The sequence below is a fragment of the Hypanus sabinus genome, chromosome 2, assembly GCF_030144855.1.
Source record: "Hypanus sabinus isolate sHypSab1 chromosome 2, sHypSab1.hap1, whole genome shotgun sequence".
NCBI classification, from domain to species: Eukaryota; Metazoa; Chordata; class Chondrichthyes; order Myliobatiformes; family Dasyatidae; genus Hypanus; species Hypanus sabinus.
The window spans coordinates 154,171,833-154,179,859 of record NC_082707.1 but is presented as its reverse complement, the minus strand read 5'-3'; positions in this window follow the sequence as shown (position 1 = coordinate 154,179,859).

Sequence of the window (8,027 nt, the reverse complement as noted above, 5' to 3'; positions counted from 1 at the left end):
TGACTTAAACATTGAAATCAACATGATCTCTTGCACTAATACACAAGAAAATACAAATAACTAAAAGTAACAGAGCTATGTGCGTACTCATTGTGCTCATTGGATTAAGAAGCTACTGTTGAACTGTAGGGCACAACTGCTGGTAGTTTTTTTTAATCATTCTCCACACAAATTGATCTTCTACTTTTAATCCTGAAGTGGTAATTGATATTCCCATTGCTAAATTACACAATTCAAGAGGCAAAACTTTCTTGAAGTGCTATTTGAGCCCAACATTTAGTAGCATCTTCAGAATCAAAAGAAATGCTGGAAAATCTGAGTTTGCCAATTATGCCAAAACCTAAAACTTCGATTAATGTGTCAGTCTGTAATGTGATAATAATCTTTTTTATTTATACTGGGTATCATTGAATTTTTGTAGTCCATCTGAATGGATTAGCCATTCATGTTTAAGATTATTACTTTGCTTTAATCATGTACCTTTTATTTTTTTTACTGGATTTACATTTGAAAATGAAACAAGTTGAAGAGCAAGAACAAAATGTTTAGCAAATGTTCAGCAAAATTTAAATTTGTAACAGGTGGTGTTGAATACTATAAAGTTGTCTGGAGATTTATTTTTCCTTCTCAAAGGTAAATGCAAGCAAGCTTCATCCACTGAGGTTGGGTGACGCTACGACCAGAGGTCAGGGGTTAAAGATGAAAGGTACATGGCTTGTAGTACAGAATAGGAAGGACAGAAAGTAGAGAGAAATTATGAATGGGAAAAGTGGTTTATCCAAGAAATGGGTGAAAGTAACCACTATTCCTTTGTGATTTAGCTAAAGATGCACCCAGATGAAATTTGATGCAGGGAACTGTTAAGTTGTAAAGATTTGGGACCAGAAGAAGGTGAGGCAAAATAATCTTAAATGGTTCAACGTCAAAGGAGTTCAGGACAATACATCACTGGACAGGCTCTTTAGCCAATGATGATCTTGATGCCAGTTTGTATTTAACATCCTCCTGTGTATTATCTGTATCCCTACATTCCCTGCATATTCCTATGTAGATTTAAAAAAAAATCTAAACTTCACCAAACTGACTGCTATCGCTAGTAACCTATTTCAGGTACCTACCACTCTACACAAAAAAAACTTTCTCTCCCCCACCCCCAACCTTAAAAACATGTCTACTGGTGTTTGACATTTCTACCCGGGGGAAATGACTCTGACTGTCTACCCTATCTCAGCCTCTCCTAATTTTAGTAGCTTCCATCATTGTTCCTCCTCAGCTGCTGATTCTCTAGGGAGAACAACCAAGTTTGTCCAATCTTTCTTTTAGTTCATACTCTCTAATCCAGGCAGCATTTAGCTAAATCTCTTCTGCAGCCCTTGCGCAGTTCCCGCATGCTTCCAATGGGGTGATCAATACTCTAAGTGTGGGCTGAGTGAAAATGTATGTAGCTACAACAGTGGTTCCCTACTGTTATACTCAGCACCATTACTAACGAAGGCAAGCATGCCATATGCCTTTTTTAAACACTTTATCTATCTACATAGCCTCTTTCAGGAACCGTGGACCTAGAACCCAAAACTCATTTGTACCTTAATGCTATTAAGAAATCTACCTTTAACAGTATACTTTCTCCTTTCATTTGACCTCCCAAAGTGCAATACATCACATTTCCCCGAATTAACCTCTGACAGCTCTCTGTCCGTATCTGTAAATGAAGTATACCCCACTATATTACGAGATAGTCCTTTGCACCATCCACAGCCCCCAGCAATATCACTTGCTTCTTTCAATATTCTGGGATATACGTAATCAGACCTGGGGACTTACACACCCTAATGCTTCTCAGAAGTCCCAGCACAACCTTCTCCTAATCTCAAAATATCCCAGCACAGTAGCATGCCCACTCTGTTTTCAGTATACTCCAACTCCTTCTCCTTGGTAAATACTTACACAAAGTACTCATTTAAGACTTCGATCACTTGGTCATACTTCAAGCTCCAGTTCCTCCCACTCTTCTTGAGAGGATCTACCCTCTCCTTAAATATCCTACTTTTCTTAATGCCTTGGGATAATCCTTGATATCTTGTGGCCTTTTTGGCCTTCCTAATCACCTGCTTGAGCACTGCCCTGCAATCTTTACATTCCTCAAGGGGCCCAATATGATTTTAGCTTATGTATGTTTCTTTATTTTACCTGACTAAATTCTGGACCTCTCAAGTCCTTCAGTTTCCCTTCCCTTACTATCCTCATTCTCGCCCCCTACTGGAACAATCCAACCCTTAACTCCGAACTTAAACAACTCCCACGTGTTTGACATGGCTTTCTCCGACAGCAGCTGCTCCCAATCAATACCCCTTGGTTCCTATTTTATCCTATTGTAATTTATCCTTCCCCAATTTAGTACCTTACCAAAGATCTAATTTTATCCATACTCGTAGCTATCTTAAAACATAATGAGCTGTGGTCAATATTTCTAAAATGTTCATCCACTATTAGATCAGTCACCTGGCTTGGCTTTAACTAGCTTTAGTATTTTTTCCAGTTGTACTCTCCGCACACTGTTTCAATAACCCCTCCATTTCAAGAAGGTTGAGATTCACGTACACTGTTTTGGAAGTGACAGGACAAGTCGATTCAGATGTCAAGACCAGTGCTTTATAAATAGAGACATATGGTTTAAAAGCAAGAACATTATAAAGAACATCACTGGTTAAAATGTTGAACACAACACTTCAGGAAGGATGTTAAGACCTTGGAAAGGATGCAGTCAACTTGCCATAATGATACCAGAAAGAATGGTTTCCGTTAATGAAGCAAGGATAGTTCTGCTTAGTACTAAGATGAAGGTGCAACTTTTTGAGATTTTCAAAATTGATAAAGCAAATAAAGATAACTGTTTCCACTCAGGAGTGAATCAGTAACTAATAGTCAAAAGAACTAGTGAGAACATCAGATTTTGTGGCACAATACCTGTCATAATCTAGACTGCACTGCATGAGAGTGTATGAGGAAATTGCAAAATATGTAATTTCCTAATGTTTGAGGAAAGAATGAGAGAATAGGATTAATTGGAGAACTTTTAAACATACATACAGGAACGATGGGCTGAATTCATTCCTTTATTCTGTATAATTTTGATTTTGCATCAGTTTATTATAGAAGACCCTTTAAGAAGTTACATGTTTCTACGTGTTAGTCTGGGGCTCCAAATAATTGGTGATGTGCCACATCATTTCAACAATGACGAGCGCTTTCTTTGCTCAATACAGGCCATCTCTCCTTGTAGTCTCCTCCCCCACCTCTGTTGTATATCCTCATCTGCAGGAAACAATTCCTGTTTTTTTTCTTTCAGTTACAAACCAGCCCATGCAGCTGCTCTCAATATGTCTTCTGGGATTGTTGGCAGTGGAACACATGTTTTGGGTAATCTTTTATCTCGATGGGATGAGTGCTTTCACTCATTCTTTCAAGCATGGATAAAGTGATTGTTATTTTTTTCCCTAAGAAATTTAAATAATTCAGTTCAGAAGGGACATTATACTAAGAAAAAAAGGAAGCCTGCTGGCCTAGGGTCACGTAATGCCGCTTTAGGTCAGAGATGCAGGGTGGGGGGAGAGGGGCTGGGGATGTTTAGCTCCAGGATTTGAAAAAACAGAATAAGGGAAATCACTGTTCAGATTCAATGGAAAATGAGTTGTACACACTAGCCTGTTTCATAAGAAAATTAAGTTTTAAATATATTTATAAATTGTTTTGTAAGGATGCAACATTAGTTGGTAAATTAATTTCAAGCAATGGTACAATGATGCCACCTTATGGCCTGGCTGAGAATTGCAGGTTCAAGCTGCAAGGGGGAAAATTTTTGTTTTCTCTCCCTATAAATGTATTTTAATATGTAATTTTTGTAAAATGGTTTCCAAGAATAGAAAGGTATTATTTTGCTAATTTTTTTCGCATCAATAGTTACAAAAGATTGGAAGTAGTTAAGGGGGAAAGTATCACCTCTGGAGGCAGAGGGATGGTTGACATATCAACAGAAAGGGGATTTGGGCAATATAAAGAGTTGAGGGGGGTGAGTTAGGAGCTGGCGAATGAGAGGTCAATCCAAGAGATGAGGGGTTAATAGGCAGATGGAGCCAAGTGGAGAAAGGAGGGGTAGAGATAGTGAGAGGCTGGGAGGTGATAGTGGAGACAACCAAGGGCTGCAAATTCTGGAATCTGATAACATGGCGACAAGTGAAGCCTGAAGGTGGAGCATGGTGGGCAAATAGAAAGTGTTGTTCTTATTGGCATGTTTTTTCCCCTCACAGTATTTATTGTAATTCCTTTAAATCTATAATTCCCTATATTAATATTCATAATTAAATTATATGGAACAGAAACGCTGACATTCTGTTCCTAATTATTTTCTCTAATATGAGAACCAGAAAAAAAACAAGGATGCCTCTCGTGATGCTCACTGTACACTCCTGCCAGAAAGGGAAATAGAAAACTGATATTTTGTTAAACTCTGATGTAATCTGAGATGACCTTCTTCACAGTATATACTGCCAATCATGCCATTGTCACCAAATATGGTTAATTTAGATGACAAACAACACCAATCCCTGTGGCACACGAGTGGTCACAGGCTTCCAATCCGACAACATGTGGGGAATTGGTAGTGTCCTTGATGACCACGTGTTCAGGAAGTGGAGCAGCTCTTCAAAAACTGTCGGCAGCCAAAGACCATATCATGTTTAGTGAGGTGGTCACACCACAAGCAGTGGCTGCATTGATAGAAAAGCAATGGCTGACCACCGGGAGACACAGGATGATAGTGCATCCCCTCCCCTTGGTCATCCCCTCACAAACACATGTACCAGTTTGGATACTGAGAGAAAAACTACAATGGCTAAGATTGTGGCACCCTGGTCAGCTCTGCTGCACAGCTGGGGAGGTTTGTTTTTGTTTCTGTGGCCACAAATGCCACTTAAATGGTGTTTTGCCTTCCTGGTGCCAAGGTCATTATTCAGAAAGGGGAAAGTGGAACAGCATTTGACATAATGCATACCGACATGGATGAAGTCCTGCAATATGAATTTAGGAATAGCATATTAAAGAGCAGGACCTCAAAGGCTAGTGTCTGGATTGTTGGATTGTTGTGCTAAGTACTCCTGAGAAAAGAATAGGATAGATCAGATGAATGTATGCTAAAGGGACAGTGTTGAAGAGAAAACTTTTTTTTCAATAATTGGATAGGTTTCTGGGGTAGATAGGCCATACACAAGCAGGGCAGGGCAGACTGCAGCTGAACTGGAAAAGGTTCAACATCCTTGTAGGGAGCTTTCCCCTTTTAGAATGCTTGAGCTGTTGAGACGGTTTCAACAAATTTTGCATGAAGATGGGACACAATAAATGTACAAGCAGGGTAAGAGGTTCATTCAAATATGTAAGAAAATCAAGGTTAGTATTGTAGGTAGAGCATACATAAGCATAAGACACAGGAGGATAGGGAGACCAATTTGCATCAGCAGGAGACAGAAGCTGATCTGCAAACAAATTGCAGGGAGGTTCCAGAGAAATAGGATTTGCAGTAGTAGGGGATTTCAACTTACAACTTGCATAGTATTAACTGGAATTGCCTATATAAAGGGATTAGACAGGGTGGAATTTTTAAAGTGCACCCAAGAGAACTGCTTGTGCCAACATACAGGTAGTCAGTCTAGGTCTTGGCTAGTGCTAGACTGAATGCATGTGGCTAAATGTCAGTGGGTTTTAGGGGATAGTCATCATAATCCAGGAAGTTTAAAAGTAATTTTGAAAAACTGACAGTCCAGAAATTAAGTGTTTTGAACTGGGAAGTGATTGATCTTAATCTCAGGACCTAGCAAATGAAGACTGGGAACTGCTACTTGCCAGTAAACACACATTCAGAAAGTGTGAATCTTTTGAAAGCAAAATACAGAGAGTTCAAGGCCAATGTATTCTTGTAAGGATTAAGGATTACAGCATAGGACCATAAGACATAGGAGCAGAATTAGGCCATCTGGCCCATTGAGTCTGCTCCGCCATTCAATCATGGCTGATCCTTTTTTTAATAATTGCCTCCTGACCCTGTTCCCAGCCTTCTCCCTGTAACCTTTGATGCCATGTCCAATCAAGAACCTATCAATCTCTGTCTTAAATACACCCAATGACCTGGCCTCCACAGCTGCATGTATTATGTCCTGGAATATTGGAGGTTTGATAAAGGGAACATGTACAGCACACTTAAAATGAGGAAGGCCCTTCAGAGGGTGTAGGGGTGCTTTTAAAGATACATTAGAGGTCAAAGAGGAGCCACAAAATATCACTGAAAGGATTAAAGAAAATCCCAAGGTATATTGTGAATTAGTATGAATAACAGTGTGACCAGAGGACAAGTGGGCAACATCTGAAATTAATACTTTTTATCTGTATTCACTAAGAAGGGAAAGCATGGTACTTTAATTGGGATTTTAATTGGGAAGGTGATGTTTTAGAGCATGCGAAGATTAAAAATGTGACGTATTAGAAGGCATAAAATAGATAAATTCCCAGGGCCTGATGAGATGCATCCCAGGCTGCTATGGGAGGTAGGGGAAGAGGTTGTTGGAGCCTTGGTGGCAATATTTACATCTTCACTGACTCATGTGACGTTCCAGAGGCCTAGCAAATAGCAAATGTGGTACTTAATTCAAAACAGCACCAGGGATAGGCCAGTCAGAATTCAACATTATAGGGAAATTAGTGGAAAAAAATTGGAGGGAAATGATTAATCTATCCCTGAAATGGCATGGATCGATCAGCAATAGTAATCACGGATTTTTTAAAGTCAGAGATTCTAAATTATTCATTAAATTCCAGGTTTTTGAAGAGGTTACTATTTATATTTAAGACTGCAGTGTGGATGTGGTTTATAGATGTACAGCCTTTTAGTTCCCATGTGGAAGGCTGATCCAAAATGACTTAGTCAATTGGATCCAAAATTGCCTTGGTAATGAGTGGCAGAGAGTGATGGTAGCAGAGGAGAGTTGACTTAATGACTAGAAACCTGTGACCTGTGACCCCATGCCACTGGATCCTTACTGTTCGATGTGATTGGCAGCAGGTGTGAAAATCAGTGGTTTTGATCTGGTCTTGGGCTATGGAATGATCTTGATCAGCAGGTAAAATGGTAAGAACAACTATTTAATCTTAATGCACTTTGGAGGGTCTTGAAAGAGTAGGACATGTAGCATGTCGGTACGTCCTTGGGGTTGTTTTGGAAGACTGAAAATGAATAATTTATTGTGCTTTATGCAATTGTTAAGTTTTAAATAATTGCAAACTGGTAAATGTTTGACCTCTGCAATTAATAATTTTGAATGTTCTTTGGTGCTAAAAGACCAGCAATATTTGTGGGTCACAAAGATTTCAATAGTTGCACTCTTGAAACTTTGGTATATGGCCCTTGTAGCTGTTTGTAATTCTTCTTAATAAATAAAGCTCACAAAATGAATGTTATTTCAAAAATATCTACAAAGCAACCATTTTATTTCTGACTTCCATTTAAGACAATTGAAGTGGTTGTATTTTAATCGTGCTATAACGGTCACCAAAAATTTAATGTAGATTGTCTGTACATAAAATATATCAACTAAAATGTATATTTTTGTAATGACATAGTATACTGGCAATACTGCTACTGCCATTAAATATTTCTTGAATTAATCTAAATTATAGACCAGAGTATATTGATAAATACAACACTGTTCAGTAGTCTGACACCAAACGATAAATTAAACTGCCATCTGTTTAGGCAAAAACTCTTGCATCATTCCCTTAGAAAATAAAGGAAGTATTAAAAATAGACAAATTACAGAATTTACAAAATAAGCTCCACAAACATTAACAAATTCTCATTATTATACTAGACACCGAATGGCTTCATTGCACCATTTCATCCCAAAGGACTATCAAAGAAAGAAAGTGATGGCAGCAATCTTTTGACATTTAAGGCTTTATAACAGACAATAACTTCTGGACCA